The sequence below is a fragment of the Oryctolagus cuniculus genome, chromosome 14 (assembly GCF_051225735.1).
Source record: "Oryctolagus cuniculus isolate XC-2025 breed Fujian yellow rabbit chromosome 14, ASM5122573v1, whole genome shotgun sequence".
Classification (NCBI taxonomy): Eukaryota; Metazoa; Chordata; class Mammalia; order Lagomorpha; family Leporidae; genus Oryctolagus; species Oryctolagus cuniculus.
In genome coordinates this window covers 36,161,369-36,180,377 of record NC_142880.1, presented here as the reverse complement: position 1 = coordinate 36,180,377, position 19,009 = coordinate 36,161,369, and the positions used below count along the sequence as shown (strand labels likewise).

The following is a 19,009-nucleotide window of genomic DNA, read 5'->3' as shown; positions in this document are numbered from 1 at the left end:
CCCTTTACACTAAGGTGACCCTCATTATGTTAGGTCAGGTAACTTTAACTTTAGGAGTGGATCCCACATAATTTGGGATCATATTTAGGCACAAGACATAACTCCTTTTAATTGAAAACTAATTTCAGTGCATTATTTTTGTTTTGGTGACATATCCCACACATTGGGGACACTATTAAGATTAATAACCAATACATTAATAGTACTTACACCTGTAAATAAGTTCTAAAGTTAGGCAGGCATTGTAATCCCACCCCCAACACACCTATTTATCCTCTACCCACCCCTCAAAGCCCTACAGTTCCTCTAGCTTCACTTACTGATTTAGAAAATTATTGCAAAGCAGAATGCATCAACATTACTGCTTGGCTTTCTGAGTTTTATGTGTCAGTGTTGTAAAGCATGTTAAATGTCAGCTTAGTTACCAGACCAAGCAATTAGATGAACAGCTAAAGTCTTTCCTATAGATAACGTTGGCATGAAAAAGGATTTCAAGGTTAAAATTTGCATATAGAAACAACAGACTCTTTAATCAAGAAAACTATAAAGCAAATTGAAAAAAAAAAAAACAAACACAAACCTCTGAGTGCTCAAGCTTGAATAGGAAAATGAAAAATAGCAAGAGAAATACTTGGATTCTTTTATATTGGAAAGGAGCAAAAAAGACCAGAACAGAGATGAGTTTTCAACACAAAGGTCCGTGGATCCCACTGGGAAAGGCATGTCCTGCTAAGGCTGAGAGAAAGGACAGTCTTCTGCTTCCCCCACATCAAACCTGAAACAATATACAATGTTCCATTTTTTCAGCCTGGCCTTGGTGTGAAAATGCCACAGTAGAATTAAAATTAGAGCTGGGGTGGGGATTGGTGGAAAGAGGCCTTCAGTGTGGGGTCAGCTTCCTTGTGCTCTTTGTTGCAGTGGCTCTCTGGCTTCTACCCTTGGTAGAGTCCAGTGAGATCTAGAATGGGACCAAAGAATCTGTTTTTTCATTAAAAAAAGATTTACTCATGTATTTGAAAGGCAGAGATAGAGAGAAGGGGAGAGAGAGGGAGAGATCTTCCATCCGCTAGTTCACTCCCAAAATAGCTCCAATGGCTGGGGCTGGGCCAGGTGGAAGCCAGGAGCTGGGAGCATCTTCTGGGTCTCCCCACCTGGGCGCAGGGGCCCAAGCACTTGGGCCATCTTCCACTGCTTTCCCAGGTGCAGTAGCAGGGAGTTGCATTGGAAACAGAGCAGCCAGGAATTGAACCGGTACACATATAGGATGCCTGCACTGCAGCAGAGGCTTAGCCCTCTATACCACAGCTCTGGCCCCAGAATCTGTGTTTTAATAAGCACTGTGGGCATTATCTTTAACAAAGTTCTGTGGCTAGTGAGAGACTAAGAAAGAAGGTTGCAGGCTGCGGCCGTGGCTCACTAGTCTAATCCTCCGCCTGCAGCGCCGGTACCCTGGGTTCTATTCCCGGTCGGGGCACAGGATTCTGTTCTGGTTGCTCCTCTTCCAGTCCAGCTCTCTGCTGTGGCCCAGGAAGGCAGTGGAGGATGGCCCAAGTGCTTGGGCCTTGCACTCGCATGGGAAACCAGGAGGAAGCACCTGGTTCCTGGCTTCCGATCAGCGCATCGTGCTGGCCTTGGCAGTCATTTGGGGGGGTGAACCAATGGAAAGGAAGACCTTTCTCTCTGTCTCTCTCTCTCACTGTCTATAACTCTCTCTCTGTCTCTCTCACTGTCTAACTCTGCCTGGCAAAAAAAAAAAAAAAAAGTTTGTATGTCTTTTGCAAAGTGAAGGAATTTAAACCTCCAATTTCCCTTTTATATTAAGGTATGAGGAATCTTCAAAAAGTTCGTGGAAATGTATATTGTGAAAAACTATGCACAGATTTCATTTTTTAAAAGGATTTGTTTATTTACTTGAAAGAGTTACACACAGAGAAGGAGAGGCAGAGAGAGAGAGAGAGAGGTCTTCTATCCGCTGGTTCACTCCCCAGTTGGCCACAATGGCTGGAGCTGCACTGACCCAAAGCCAGGAGCCAGGAGCTTCTTCTGGGTCTCCCACGTGAGTGCAGGGGCCCAAGGACTTGGGCCATCTTCTACTGCTTTCCCAGGCCATAGCAGAGAGCTGGATCAGAAGTGGAGCAGCTGGGACTCAAACTGGTGCACATATGGGATGCCGGCACTGCAGGCAGCGGCTTTACCCACTATGCCACAGCATCGGCCCCTCACTTTTTTTTTAAAGATTTATTTTATTTCTTTGAAAGACAGTGTTACAGAAAGAGATAGAGACAGAGAGAGAGAGGTCTTGCATCTGCTGGTTCACTCCCAAGATGGCTACAACGGCCAGAGCTGCACTGATCCGAAGCCAGGAGCCAGGAGCTTCTTCTGAGTCTCCCACGTGGGTACAGGGGCCCAAGGACTTGGTCCATCTTCCACTGCTTTCCCAGGCCATAGCAGAGCTGGATTGGAAGAGGAGCATCTGGGACTAGAACTGGCACCCATTTGGGTCTGGTGCTTCACAGTGCTGGCCCCCAGATTTCATTTTTTTACACCCAGACTAGGCTTATCTTTTATTTTCTATAAACTTTTTGGTGTGGTCTTACATAAAATTTATAGGAAAGTACGTAAAGTCTCTAGTATTATGTCCACATTCAATAAGCTCTTAAGATGTAGACACCTAGATAAGTACCATGGACTGAATGTGTGTCCTTCAAATTCATATGTTGAAACATTTTTATACAATATCCTTGATGTTTCTACCAAAAAAGTTTATATTTTTATCTTTTTTAAAATTTCTTTTAGTTATTTTGTGCAAACACACACACACACACACACACTGGATTGCAGAGAGCTCCCATATGCTGTTTCACTCCCCATATTCCCAGAACAGCCTAGATTTGAACCTAGGTACTCCAACATGTAAGGGATGTGAGCATCCCAGCTGATGACGTAACCAGTAGGCCAAATGCCCACTCATTTTCATTTTTGATGGAAATTATATTGAATCTGTAGATCAATTTGAGTAGTGTTGTTTATTACAATATTAAGTCTTCCCATGCATGAACGCTGCATGTTTTTCCATTGATTTAGATCTATTTCTATCTCTCTCTTTTTTTTTTTTTTAGATAAAAAGACTGAGAGCACTCCCATTGGCCTGTTCACACCCCAAATACACACAATGGTTCCTGTCTGGTACCATTAATTATTTTTGCTGTGAGTTTTCATAAATGACCTTTATCAGATGAAGAAATTCCCTTCTATTACATTTGGTGAGTGTTTTTATCATGAAACAATGTTGCATTTTGTCAAATGTTTTTCCTTTGTCTATTGAGATGACCTATAGTTTTCTTTTACTCTATTAATATGGTGTATTACAATGATTAACTTTTGTATGTTGAACAAGCCTTGCATTTGTAAGCTAAATCCTACTTGGTAATGGTGTATGATATGCTTTATATGATACTAAGTTTGGTTTTCAAGTATTTGTTGAGAAATGTTTGCATCTGTTTCCAAAGAATGTTGGTTTCTATTTTTTTCTTGTGATGTCTTTGTTTGGTTTTGCTACAAGGTTAATATTGGTCTGAGAAAATGATTCAGAAAGCATTTCTTTTTCTAATTTTGGCAGAATTTGTGAAAAATTAGTGTTAATAATTCTTTAAATGTTTGGTAGAATTCAGCAGTGGAGACATCAATACCTGAACTTTGTGTATGTGTGTGTAGCTTTTAATTACTAATTCTTTTATTTTTTATTTTAATTTTTAATTAGTTTTTAACAGATTTAGTGTAAATTGTAGATGCAATTCTACGAACATTATGATATGCCTTTCCTTCCTCCCTCTTTCCTTTCTTCCTTCCCCTTCTCTCCCTCTTACCCTCTCTCCTTCTCCCTTTATTTTTATATTTTTTTGAGATAGCATATTTTAAAATTACATTATAGTAAAAAGGCTTAATACCTCACCAAATTTAACAGGTAAAAAGCAAAAACACCCTAGTATAATGGGAATATAGACAATGGCTATAAACAATAATTGAATGGAAAAATGACCATTTCACTCATATATAGTAAATTTTAAAGTAATCAGAGATCATTCAAACTATGGTGGTGTAACGTTCTAATACTATTTGTCTTCATAGGTCTATTCAGGTTTTCTTGATTCAGTTTTGATAATTTGTGTGTATTTAAGAACTTGTCTATTTTATCTAGGTTATCTAATTTATTGGTATACAATTGTTCATAATATTCTCATGTCTTTTTTATTTCTGTGAAGTCAATGATTTTCTCTTCAATTTTTTTTTTAATTTGACAGGTAGAGTTAGACAGTAACAGAGAGAGAGACAAAGAGAAAGGTCTACCTTCTGTTGGTTCACCCCCAAAATGGCTGCTTCGGTCAGAGCTACACCGATCAGAAGCCAGGGGCCAGGTGCTTCCTCCTGGTCTCCCATGCGGGTGCAGGGCCCAAGCACTTGGGCCATCCTCCACTGCCTTCCCAGGCCACAGCAGAGAGCAGGGCTGGAAGAGGAGCAGCCGGGACTAGAACCCGGTGCCCATATGGGATGCCAGCACCGCAGGCGGAGGATTAGCCAAGTGAGCCACAGTACCGGCCCCTCTCTTCAACTTTTGTGAAGACTTCTTTTTGTCTTGATCACTCTGTCTAAATGCTTCTTGTATTTTGTTGATCTTGTCTGAGAAACTTTGGGCTTTGTCCATCTTTATTGTTTTTTATTTTTCTATTTCCATTCTGATAGTTTTTTTGTTTACTTCTTTATTCATACTTTGGATTTAATTTGTTCTTTTTCTAGTTTCTTACATGGAAGTTAGAGTATGAATTTGAGGTCTTTTTTAAATGTAGGTGATTACTGGTACATATTTCCTACCGGGCACTATTTTTGCCAAATTCTGTAAGTTTTGGTATGTTATAGTCTTCATTCACTTCAAAGCATTTTAAAATTTATTTTGAGATTTCTCCTTTTATTCATCATTTACTTAGGAATATGCTGTTTCATCTTTATGTATTTGTGAATTTTCCAAATTTACTTATGTTATTAATTTCTAATTTTATTCCATTGTCATCAGAGACATATTTCGTATGACTTTTTTTTTTTTTGACAGGCAGAGTGGACAGTGAGAGAGAGAGACAGAGAGAAAGGTCTTCCTTTTACTGTTGGTTCACCCTCCAATGGCCGCCGCGGCCGGCGCACCGCGCTGATCCGCTGGCAGGAGCCAGGTACTTCTCCTGGTCTCCCATGGGGTGCAGGGCCCAAGCACTTGGGCCATCCTCCACTGCACTCCCTGGCCACAGCAGAGAGCTGGCCTGGAAGAGGGGCAACCGGGACAGAATCCAGCGCCCCGACCAGGACTAGAACCTGGTGTGCCAGCACTGCAAGGTGGAGGATTAGCCTAGTGAGCTGCGGCGCCAGCCTTGTATGACTTTAATATTTTAAAACTTATTAAAACTTGTTTTATGGCCTATGATTTATCCTGGAGAATATTCCAAATGCACTTGAGTTCTGTTGTCCACTGGGTAGGGTTAGGTCTAGTTGATCAGCATTATTCAAATCTTCTATTTCCTTGCTGATTTTCATTTAATTTTATAATCCATTATTGAATGTGAGTTATTTAAATCCAACTATTATTATTGTCCAACTGTCTATTTCTCCTTTCAGTTCTGTCAGATTTTGCTCATGTAAAGGTTTTGTTTTGTTTTTGTTTTAAGATTTATTGATTTATTTGAAAGGTAGAGATACAGAGAAAGAGAGGAGGGAGAAAGAGATCTTCTGTCCACTGGTTCACTCTCCAGATGACTGCAATGGCCCGTCTGGGCCAGGACAAAACCAAGAGCCTGGAACTTCTTCCAGGTGTCCCATATAGGTGCAGGGCCCCAAGTGTTGCTGTGGATTTGTTCTGAGAAGAGGAGTGTGGTGGGGGCAAAAGGTGTGGAGTCACCACATAGACCCCAGGAGTCGGATGAAAGTAGGCCAGAGGCGAGCAGCCTGCAGACTCATTTATTTCAGTTGCTTCAGCAGCTTATATAGTCAAGACAGCCAATCTGGTCAAGGGGTGGTCTATGCCCTAACCAATCACATCCTGTTGCTAGGCAGTTTCTGAAGCCATCCAATCACAGCCTGTTGCCAGTCAGGCTCTGTTGCCAGGCAGTTTCTTTTTTTTTCTTTTTCTTTTTGATTTTTTTTATTTAGTAAATATAAATTTCCAAAGTACAGTTTATGGATTACAACGGCTCCCCCCCCAATAGTTTCCCTCCCACTCGCACCCCTCCCATCTCCTGCTCCCTCTCCCATTCCATTCACATCAAGATTCATTTTCAATTATCTTTATATACAGAAGATTGATTTAGTATATATTAAGTAAAGATTTCAACAGTTTGCACCCACACAGAAACACAAAGTGTAAAATATTGTTTCAGTACTAGTTATAGCATTACTTCACATTGGACAACACATTAAGGACAGATCCCACCTGAGAAGTAAGTACACAGTGACTCCTGTTGTTGACTTAACAATTTGACACTCTTGTTTATGCGTCAGTAATCTCCCTAGGCTCTAGTCATGAGTTGCCAAGGCTATGGAAGCCTTTGAGTTCAGCCAGGCAGTTTCTGAAACCATCCAATCACAGCCTGTTGTCATGTGGTTTCCGAAGCCTTTCAATCATGACCTGTTGTCCAGTCAGGCTCCATTGTCATGTGGTTTTCGAAGCCATCCAATCACAGCCTGTTGTCATGTGGTTTCCGAAGCCTTTCAATCATGACCTGTTGTCAGTCAGGCTCCATTGTCATGTGCTTTCCAAAGCCATCCAATCACAGCCTGTTGCCAGGCAGTTTCTGTTGCCAGAGGCCATCTTGGCATGGCCTTCTCATTCCTCCACACCCAAGGACTCAGGGTGTCCTCCACTGCTTTCCCCACCACTGGGTTTCTGCTACCCACATGCAAGACCTGAATTGAGTTTACAGCTCCCAGCTTCAGCCTTGGCTCAGCTGGAGGCAGAGAAATGGGCAGAAAAGGCAATCAATCATTTGGTGAAAAGGCTAAAAAAGAAAAAAAGGTGCCATGGATGAACTGGAAAAAGGCTTGAGCAGTGCAGGACAAGTAAATGTGTCATTATCCCCAGATTTTTAGATGGATACCTGCAGTTTTCTCACAGACAAGGCTCGTGTTATGTTTGATGCTGGCCTGATTTGCAGAGTCATCATGAGTTAAAGCCATCAGATATTTGTGAATTTCCTTTTGGATTCAAACAAAAAGAAGTTTGTATCAACTCATATCACTATAAGAGAGAGTCTAGATTTACTTCCAGTATTAGTGCCTCATCTTAATGAATTCAGTTCACAGCATGGCCCCCTGCTAGCAGCACACATCCCGTTTGCCTGACAAGTTCTGGACCAAGAAGCTTCCAGTGGTTATGGCTGTTTCTGTTTATGTAACACTTGATAATCAGTTGGGTCAAGATAATTTCCAACCTATTGATATAAGTACTAATATGATTCCTCCGATTTTACCCAGTACATCCAGCAGAGATGTTCAGCCTGTTGCCCGTGAGGAGCCCAAATGTTGGTGTTCAGTTGTCTTGCTATGAATTAAACAATCCTACTAGGGAGACTTTTTATGCATTTTCTGCTAGTACGTTAGTAGACGGCATACAAGTCCTTGTAGTAATTTCTGATGATTCTTTTTATTTCTGTGGTGTCTGTTGTTACATTTCCTTTTTCTTTTTTTTTTTTTTAAACTTTTATTTAATGCATATAAATTTCCAAAGTACGACTTATGGATTACAATGGCTTTCCCCCCATACCGTCCCTCCCACCCACAACCCTCCCCTTTCCCACTCCCTCTCCCCTTCCATTCACATCAAGATTCATTTTCGATTATCTTAATATACAGAAGATCAGCTTAGTATACATTAAGTATGGATTTCAACAGTTTGCTCCCACACAGAAACATAAAGTGAAAAATAATAGATGATTTTTTTAAATGATGATGAAATCAGAGCAGACCTATTGTCATGTTTAATCCCAGTGAGAGTCAAGTTGGGAATTGATAATTTCTTTCTTTTTTTTTTTTTTTTTACAGAGGATCAGTTTAGTATGCATTAAGTAAGGATTTCAACAGTTTGCACCCCCATAGAAACACAAAGTGAAATATATTGTTTGAGTACTCGTTATAGCATTAAATCTCAATGTACAGCACATTAAAGATAGAGATCCTACATGAGGAGTAAGTGCACAGTGACTCCTGTTGTTGACTTTACCAATTGACACTCCTGTCTATGGCATCAGTAATCTCCCTATGCTCCAGTCATGAGTTTCCAAGGCTATGGAAGCCCTCTGAGTTCTCCGACTCTTATCTTGTTTAGACAAGGTCATAGTCAAAGTGGAGGTTCTCTCCTCCCTTCAGAGAAAGGTACCTCCTTCTTTGATGGCCTGTTCTTTCCACTGGGATCTCACTCGCAGAGATCTTTTGCCAGAGTGTCTTGGCTTTCCATGCCTGAAATACTCTCACGAGCTTTTCAGCCAGCTCTGAATGCCTTTAGGGCTGATTCTGAGGCCAGAGTGCTATTTAGGACATCTGCCATTCTATGAGTCTGCTGAGTATCTCACTTCCCATGTTGGATCACTCTCCCCTTTATTTACTCCATCAGTTAGCGTTAGCAGGTACTAGACTTGTCTATGTGCTCCCTTTGACTCCCAGTCCCTTCACCATGACCAACTGTGAACTGAAACTGATCACCTGGAACAGTGAGATGGCATTGGTACATGCCACCTCGATGGGATTGAATTGGAATCCCCTGGTATGCTTCCAACTCCACCACTTGGGGCAAGTCAGCCTGAGCATGTCCCAAATTATACATCTCTTCCCTCTCCCATTCCCACCACCATGTTCAACAGGGATCACATTTCAGTTAATTTTCAACACTTAAGAATAACTGTGCATCAATTACAGATCTAAACCAAATGTAATTGATACATTTCCTTTTTCATCTCTGATTTTATTGATTTGGGTCTTTTCTCTTCTTTTTTTAGTTAGTTGGGCCAATGGGGTGTCAATTTTGTTTATTTTTTTTCAAAAAAACCAGCTCTTTGCTTGGCTGATTTTTTGTAATTTTTTTTTGGATTCAATCCTGTTAATTTCTTCTCTGATTTTAATTATTTATCTTCTCCTACTAGATTTGGGTCTGGTTAGTTGCAGTTTTTCTAGGTCCTTGAGATGCACTGAAAGCTCATTTATTTTGTACCTTTCCAATTTCTTGATGTAAGCACCTATTGCTATAAACTTGCCTCTCAATACCGCTTTTGCCGTATCCCATAAGTTTTGATATGTTGTGTTGTTATCCTCATTTACTTCCAGAAAGTTTCTGATTTCTCTTTTGATTTCTTGAATGACCCAGTGTTCATTCAGGAACATGTTGTTCAGTCTCCATGTGTTTGCATACTTTCTAGGGTTTCCTGAGTTGCTAATTTCCAGCTTCATTCCACTGTGGTCTGAGACGCTGCATGGTATGATTGTAATTCTTTTAAATTTGCTGAGACTTGCTTTATGGCCTCGTATGTGATCAATCCTAGAGAAGGTTCCGTGCACTGCTGAGAAGAATGTGAAGTCTTTAGATGTAGGATTGAAAGTTCTGTAGATATCTGTTAGATCCATTTGGGCAATAGTGTCAATTAAATCTGCTGTTTCCTTGTTGATCTTCTGTCTGGATGATCTGTCTATTTCTGAGAGTGGAGTATTGAAGTCCCCCAGTACTATTGTATTGGGGTCTAAGTCTCCCTTTAAGTCCCTTAACATATCTTTTAAATAGACCGGTGCCCTGTAATTAGGTGCATATACATTTATAATAGTTACATTTTCCTGTTGAATTGAACCCTTAATCATTACATAGTGTCCCTCTTTGTCTCTCTTAACAGTTTTTGTATTAAATTTTATTTTGTCTGATATTAATATGGCTACACCTGCTTTTTTTGGGTTTCTGTTTGCATGGAATATCTTTTTCCAACCTTTCACTTTCAGTCTGTATGCATCTTTGTTATAGAGATGTGTTTCTTGCAGGCAACAAATAGTTGGGTTTTGTTCCTTAAGCCAATGAGCCAATCGCTGTCTTTTAACTGAAGAGTTAAGTCCATTAACGTTTAATGTGACTATTAATAAGTAGTGACTTTGCCCTGCCATTTTCCCGGAGATATTTTCTAGTATATGCTTTGAGCTTCCCATGCTCTTTTACTGGTAGGTGTTCTTCCTTTCCCTTCTTTCATATTGATGGCTGTGTTTCTGTGTTTCTGAGTGTAGCACATATTGAAGTATCTTTTGCAGGGCCGGATGAGTGGCAGCAAAGTCTTTCAATTTCTGTTTGCTACGAAAGGTCTTTATTTCACCTTCATTCACAAATTAGAGCTTTGCAGGATATAATATTCTGGGCTGGCAATTTTTCTCTCTTAGCACCTGTGCTATGTCTCGCCATTCCCTCCTAGCCTGTAGTGTTTCTGATGAGAAGTCTGCTGTGAATCTGATTGGAGATCCTCTGAGAGTAATCTGACATTTCTCTCTTGCACATTTTAGGATCTTTTCTTTATGTTTCACTGTGGTGAGTTTAATTACAACGTGTTGTGGTGAGGATCTGTTTTGGTCATGTTTACTGGGGGTTCTATGAGCTTCCTGTACTAGGATGTCTCTGTCCTTCTCCAAACCCGGAAAGTTCTCTGCTAGTATCTCACTAAAAAGGCCTTCTAATCCTTTCTCTCTCTCCATGCCTTCAGGAACTCCTAGAACCCGAATGTTGGTTTTTTTAATAGTATCCTGTAGATTCCCAACAATATTTTTTAGATTTCTAATTTCTTCTTCTTTTCTTTGGTTTGACTGTATGTTTTCCTGTGCTCTGTCTTCTAAGTCCGATATTCTCTCTTCTGCTTCACCCATTCTGTTTTTAAGGCTCTCTAATGTGTTTGTCATTTGATCTATTGAGCTCTTCATTTCATTTTGATTGCTCTTCACCATCACACTTGCCTGTTCTACTACTTTCTGCGTTTCATTTCGATTCTTCCTTAAAATTTCATTTTCACAAGAGAGATTTTCCATCCTGTCCAATAAGGATTTCTGTAGTTCAAGGATTTGCTTTTGAAAACTTCTAAATGTTCTTATGATAACTTTTTTGAAATCTGTATCTTGCATTTCTTCTATCTCATCATCTTCATAATCTTGGCTTGGGGTGTTTTGTTTATTTGGAGGCGTCATAGTGTCATCGTTGATCTTGTTCCCTCGATTTTTGTGTTTGTTGCTTGGCATAGTTAATTCTTCTTCCCTCACTGTGAGTTTTTTTTTTATACTATGTCTGTGTTAAGTGGACTGCCTGCTATTGGAGGAGCCTTGGAGGCTTGAGATGGGTGTGGCCTGAGAGCTCTGCTTGGTTCTTCTGGGTTACGGGTGTGCAAAGGTGACACCCTCAGGTTATGCGTGCTAAATCTCTCTTTATTTATTTATTTATTTTATTTTTTATTCAGGAGGTAAGTAATACCTCATGGCTGAGCAGAATTGATGGTATTTAGCTCCGATCTCTGGCTTCTACCCAAAGAGTCTGTGCCAGCTCAGTTTCTCCTGCGGACTCCCACTGGGTTGCCTAGGCTACTGAATTGTAGCCTTAGCTCTCCCCTTTTATTATGTATATCCCAAGTGGGGCCTGCTCTTTGTCTCTTGCTCGCCTTTGCAAGTTTGGTGGAGAGAGAAATTTGTCTGTACCAGTACCCCCCCACCCTTTTTTTTTTCCTTCTCTCCTGTAGTCAGTCTGGTGAACTTTCCCGCTTCAAAGCCCGCTTCCCTCTAAATTCTGTCCGCCATTTCCCTGCCAATGTCTCCGGTTACTGAGCTCACCTCCCCTTCTAGCGCCGATGTGTGGACTCGGAGCCCTGGGCGTCCCTGCTCTCCCCGCTGGTGTCTGTGTGACATTCACTTCCCTTCCCACACTGGCGCGCAGACCCTGTGGCTCCCGTGGCTCGGCTTCCACGTGATGGGCGACCCTGCTCTGCCAGTAGGTCCTACAAGTCATAGCCACTAGATCCGGAAGAATTTTCTCTGTAATTTTTTCCTGATCCTTTTTCTGAGGCTACTGTAACTCCACTTTTATTAAACTAAATTTTCCCAGACTATCGGTGTGCACCCTCACTATTCCACCATCTTGGCTCCGCCCCCCTTCACAGACTTTCAATAGCACAGGTAGATTCTGCTTAGAGTTGTCAAATTTTAATCAGTTTGACAGTTGAAAACACCAGATGAAATATTGGAAAAGGTGTTTATCTGAACTATGTTTGAGGGGAAGTGTACGCAGTGTCTCAGTGACAATGGCGCATCTGTAGAATAGGAACTGCAAGTTTCATCCCACCACTTTCTGTGATTCTTAGCAGCTACAGCCTCCAAATTTTTAACAAACGTTCTGGTTCAGTCTTTCAGTCATGAGTTTGAGGCAGTATATGAGCTTTTCAAAATGGGTACCATTAGAATGAGTTTTGTCAAGGGCTGGGGAGCAGAATATCACTGGCAGGATGTTACCAGCACCCCATGTTGGATTGACATTCATCTTCATGGGCCTCTTCATTGGCTGGACAAACTCATTGCTCAGATGAACTCTCCTCAGAATCCTCTATCTTCTATTTTATGGTGGAGAAGTATTTTTTCAGGGCTGGCGTTGTGGCACAGTGGATTAAACCACTGCCTAAAACACTGTTATCACAAATGAGTGCTGGTTCTAGTCCTGCCTGCTCCACTTCCAATGCAGCTCTCTTCTGATGTACCTGGGAAAGCAACAGAAGATGGTCCAAGTGCTTGGGACCCTGCAACCCATGTAGGAAACCCAGATGGTGTTCCAGAGTCCTGGCTTTTGCCTAGCCTAGACCTGGCCATTGCAGCTATTTGGGGAACAAAACAGCAGATGGAAGATCTGTCTCTATCTCTGTAACTCTGCCTTTTGGATAGATAAATTTATTTTTTAACAAAAATCTATCTTTTCAATTCTGTTTGCTGTTTTTGGCCAATGTTGCAAGAACTCTGATTTTTTTTTTTAATTTATTTTTTTTTTAACTTTTATTTAATGAATATACGTTTCCAAAGTACGAATAATGGATTACTATGGCTTCCCCCCCATACCGTCCCTCCCACCCACAACCCTCCCCTTTCCCACTCCCTCTCCCCTTCCATTCACATCAAGATTCATTTTCGATTATCTTAATATACAGAAGATCAGCTTAGTATACATTAAGTAAGGATTTCAACAGTTTGCTCCCACACAGAAACATAAAGTGAAAAATAATAGATGATTTTTTTTAATGATGATGAAATCAGATCAGACCTATTGTCATGTTTAATCCCAGTGAGAGTCAAGTTGGGAGTTGATAGTTTCTTTTTTTTTTTTTTCTACAGAGGATCAGTTTAGTATGCATTAAGTAAAGATTTCAACAGTTTGCACCCCCATAGAAACACAAAGTGCAATATATTATTTGAGTACTCGTTATAGCATTAAATCTCAATGCACAGCACATTAAGGACAGAGATCCTACATGAGGAGTAAGTGCACAGTGACTCCTGTTGTTGACTTTACCAATTGACACTCCTGTCTATGGCATCAGTAATCTCCCTATGCTCCAGTCATGAGTTTCCAAGGCTATGGAAGCCCCTTGAGTTCTCCGACTCTTATCTTGTTTAGACAAGGTCATAGTCAAAGTGGAGGTTCTCTCCTCCCTTCAGAGAAAGGTACCTCCTTCTTTGAAGACCTGTTCTTTCCACTGAGATCTCACTCACAGAGATCTTTTGCCAGAGTGTCTTGGCTTTCCATGCCTGAAATACTCTCATGGGCTTTTCAGCCAGATCCGAGTGCCTTTAGGGCTGATTCTGAGGCCAGAGTGCTATTTAGGGCATCTGCCATTCTATGAGTCTGCTGAGTATCTCACTTCCCATGTTGGATCACTCTCCCCTTTATTTATTCTATCGGTTAGTGTTAGCAGGTACTAGACTTGTTTATGTGCTCCCTTTGACTCTTAGTCCTTTCATTATGATCAATTGCGAACTGAAATTGATCACTTGGACTAGTGAGATGGCATTGGTACATGCCACCTTGATGGGATTAAATTGGAGTCCCCTGGTATGTTTCTAACTCTACCATTTGGGGCAAGTCAGCTTAAGCATGTCCCAAATTATATATCTCTTCCCTCTCTTATTCCTACTCTTATGTTTAACAGGGATCACATTTCAGTTAAATTTCAACACTTAGGAATAACTGTGTATTAATTACAGAATTAAATCAGTCATATTAAGTAGAACAGACAAAAAAACTACTAAGAGGGATAATGTATTAAGTTGTTCATTAACAGTCAGGGCTATGCTGATCAAGTCACCGTTTCCCATAGTGTCCCTTTCACTTCAACAAGTTTCCTTTTTGGTGTTGAGTCAGTTGTCACCGATCAGGGAGAACATATGGTATTTGTCCCTTTGGGACTGGCTTATTTCACTCAGCATGATGTGTTCCAGATTCCTCCATTTTGTTGCAAATGACTGGATTTCGTTGTTTCTTACTGCAGTATAGTATTCTAAAGAGTACATATCCCATAATTTCTTTATCCAGTCTACCGTTGATGGGCATTTAGGTTGGTTCCAGGTCTTAGCTATTGTGAATTGTGCTGCAATAAACATTAGGCTGCAGACCGCTTTTCTGTTTGCCAATTTAAATTCCTTTGGGTAAATTCCAAGGAGTGGGATGGCTGGGTCGAATGGTAGGGTTATCTTCAGGTTTCTGAGGAATCTCCAGACTGATTTCCATAGTGGCTTGACCAGTTTGCATTCCCAGCAACAGTGGGTTAGTGTCCCTTTTTCCCCACATCCTCGCCAGCATCTGTTGTTGGTAGATTTCTGAATGTGAGCCATTCTAACCGGGGTGAGGTGAAACCTCATTGTGGTTTTGATTTGCATTTCTCTGATTGCTAATGACCTTGAACATTTTTTCATGTGCCTGTTGGCCATTTGGATTTCCTCTTTTGAAAAATGTCTATTGAGGTCCTTGGCCCATCTCTTAATTGGGTTGTTGGTTTTGTTTTTGTGGAGTTTCTTGATCTCTTTGTAGATTCTGGTTATTAACCCTTTATCTGTTGCATAGTTTGCAAATATTTTTTCCCATTCTGATGGTTGTCTCTTCACTCTCCTGACTGTTTCTTTTGCAGTACAGAAACTTCTCAATTTGATGCAATCCCAATAGTTAATTTTGGCTTTGACTGCCTGTGCCTCCCGGGTCTTTTCCAGAAACTCTTTGCCTGTGCCAATATCTTGAAGGGTTTCTCCAATGTTCTCTAGTAACTTGATGGTGTCAGGTCGTAGATTTAGGTCTTTAATCCATGTTGAGTGGATTTTTGTGTAAGGTGTAAGGTAGGGGTCTTGCTTCATGATTCTGCACGTGGAAATCCAATTTTCCCAGCACCATTTATTGAATAGACTGTCCTTGCTCAAGGAATTAGTTTTAGATCCTTGATCAAATATAAGTCGGCTGTAGATGTTTGGGTTGATTTCTGGTATTTCAATTCTGTTCCATTGGTCTATCCTTCTGTTTCTGTACCAGTACCATGCTGTTTTGATTACAACTGCCCTGTAGTATGTCCTGAAATCTGGTATTGTGATGCCTCCGGCTTTGTTTTTGTTGTACAAGATTGCTTTAGCTATTCGAGGTCTCTTGTGCCTCCATATAAATTTCAGCACCAATTTTTCCAGATCTGAGAAGAAGGTCTTCGGTATCTTGATTGGTATTGCATTGAATCTATAAATTGCTTTTGGGAGAATGGACATTTTGATGATATTGATTCTTCCAATCCATGAGCATGGAAGATTTTTCCATTTCTTGGTATCCTCTTCTATTTCTTTCTTTAAGGTTTTGTAATTTTCATCGTAGAGATCTTTAACGTCCTTGGTTAAGTTTATTCCAAGGTATTTGATTGTTTTTGTAGCTATTGTGAATGGGATTGATCTTAGAATTTCTTCCTCAGCCATGGCATTGTCTGTGTATACAAAGGCTGTTGATTTTTGTGCATTGATTTTATACCCTGCTACTTTGCCAAACTCTTCTATGAGTTCCAATAGTCTCTTGGTAGAGTTCTTTGGGTCCCCTAAATACAGAATCATGTCATCTGCAAAGAGGGATAGTTTGAGTTCTTCCTTCCCAATTTGTATCCCTTTAATTTCTTTTTCTTGCCTAATAGCTCTGGCTAGAACCTCCAGAACTATATTGAATAGCAGTGGTGAGAGTGGACATCCCTGTCTGGTCCCAGATCTCAGTGGAAATGCTTCCAACTTTTCCCCATTCAATAGGATGTTGGCTGTGGGTTTTTCATAGATTGCTTTGATTGTATTGAGGAATGTTCCTTCCAAACCCAGTTTGCTTAGAGTTTTCATCATGAACGGGTGTTGTATTTTATCAAATGCTTTCTCGGCATCTATTGAGAGAATCATATGGTTTTTCTTCTGCAGTCTGTTAATGTGGTGTATCACATTGATTGTCTTGCGCACATTAAACCATCCCTGCATACCAGGGATAAATCCCACTTGGTCTGGGTGGATGATCTTTCTGATGTGTTGTTGCATTCTATTGGCGAGAATTTTATTGAGGATTTTTGCATCTATGTTCATCAGGGATATTGGTCTGTAATTCTCTTTCAGTGCTGCATCTTTTCCCGGCTTAGGAATTAAGGTGATGCTGGCTTCATAGAAAGAATTTGGGAGGATTCCCTCTTCTTCAATTGTTCTGAATAGTTTGAGAAGAATTGGAGTTAGTTCTTCTTTAAATGTCTGGTAGAATTCAGCAGTGAATCCATCTGGTCCTGGGCTTTTCTTTGTTGGGAGGGCCTTTATTACTGTTTCAATTTCTGTCTCAGTTATGGGTCTGTTTAGGTTTTCGATGTCTTCCTGGTTCAATTTAGGTAGGTTGCATGTGTCCAGGAATCTATCCATTTCTGATAGGTTTCCCTGTTTGCTGGCATACAAGTCCTTGTAGTAATTTCTGATGATTCTTTTTATTTCTGTGGTGTCTGTTGTTACATTTCCTTTTTCATCTCTGATTTTATTGATTTGGGTCTTTTCTCTTCTTTTTTTAGTTAGTTGGGCCAATGGGGTGTCAATTTTGTTTATTTTTTCAAAAAACCAGCTCCTCGTTTGGCTGATTTTTTGGAATGTTTTTCTTGATTCAATCCTGTTGATTTCTTCTCTGATTTTAATTATTTCTCTTCTCCTACTAGATTTGGGTCTGGTTTGCTGTAGGTTTTCTAGATCCTTGAGGTGAATAGAAAGCTCATCTATTTGGTGCCTTTCCAATTTCTTGATGTAGGCACCTATTGATATAAACTTTCCTCTTAACACTGCTTTTGCTGCGTCCCATAAGTTTTGGTATGTTGTGTTGTTATCCTCATTTACTTCCAGAAAGTTTTTGATTTCTCTTTTGATTTCTTCTATGACCCATTGTTCATTCAGGAGCATGTTGTTCAATCTCCATGTGTTTGCGTATGCTCTAGGGATTCCTGAGTTGTTCATTTCCAACTTCATTCCTTTATGGTCTGAGAAGCTGCATGGTATGATTCTAATTCTTTTGAATTTGCTGAGACTTGCTTTATGGCCTAGTATGTGGTCAATCCTAGAGAAGGTTCCATGTACTGCTGAGAAGAATGTATAATCTTTAGCTGTAGGATTGAAAGTTCTGTATATATCTGTTAGATCCATTTGTGCTATAGTGTCGTTTAAATCTACTGTATCCTTGTTGATCTTCTGTCCTATTGATCTGTCTATTTCTGAGAGTGGAGTATTGAAGTCCCCCAGTACTATTGGATTGGGGTCTAAGTCTCCCTTTAAGTCTGTTAACAAATCTTTTAGATAAACCGGTGCCCTGTAGTTAGGTGCATATACATTGATAATTGTTATATCTTCCTGTTGAATTGATCCCTTAATCATTATGTAGTGTCCCTCTTTGTCTCTCTTAATGGTTTTTGTGGTAAAGTTTATGGTGTCTGATATTAAGATGGCTACGCCTGCTCTTTTTTCATTTCTGTTGGCATGGTATATCTTTTTCCAGCCTTTCACTTTCAGTCTGTATGGATCTTTGTTGGAAAGATGTGTTTCTTGTAAGCAGCAAATAGATGGGTTTTGTTTTTTAACCCAATCAGCCAAACGGTGTCTTTTAACTGGACAGTTCAGGCCATTCACGTTCAATGTGACTAATGATAAGTGGTAACTTTGCCCTGCCATTTGCCAAAGATAAGTTCTAATATATGCTTTGAATTCCCTGTGATCTTTTGCTGTGAGCTTTCCTTCCTTGGTTTCCTTCCTTTACCTTCTTTCATATTGATGACCGTGTTTCTTTGTTTCTGTGTGTAACACATCTTTAAGCATCTTTTGCAGGGCTGGACGAGTGGCAACAAATTCTTTCAATTTCTGTTTGTTATGAAAAGTCTTTATTTCACCTTCATTCACAAATGATAGCTTTGCAGGATATAATATTCTGGGCTGGCAGTTGTTCTCCCTTAGTACCTGGGCTATATCTTGCCATTCCCTCCTAGCTTGTAGAGTTTCTGATGAGAAGTCAGCTGTGAGTCTGATTGGAGATCCTCTGAGAGTAATCTGACGTTTCTCTCTTGCACATTTTAGGATCTTTTCTTTATGTTTCACTGTGGAGAGTTTAATTACAACGTGCCGTGGTGAGGGTCTCTTTTGGTCGTGTTTATTAGGGGTTCTGTGAGCTTCCTGTACTAGGATTTCTCTGTCCTTCTCCAAACCTGGGAAATTTTCTGCTAATATCTCACTAAAAAGGCCTTCTAATCCTTTCTCCCTCTCCATGCCTTCAGGAACTCCTAGAACCCGAATGTTGGGTTTTTTAATAGTATCCTGAAGATTCCCGACAATATGTTTTAGATTCCTAATTTCCTCTTCTTTTCTTTGGTCTGACTGTATCCTTTCCTGTTCTCTGTCTTCTAAGTCCGATATTCTCTCTTCTGCTTCTCCCATT

The 19,009-nt window shown here is 40.4% G+C and overlaps 1 pseudogene; it reads left to right on the top strand.

Annotated features, from left to right (window-relative positions):
- The first annotated feature begins 7,408 nt into the window (after positions 1-7,408).
- LOC138845149 (SMAD family member 5-like) overlaps positions 7,409-19,009 on the top strand; it is a 91,026-nt pseudogene continuing 79,425 nt past the window's right edge.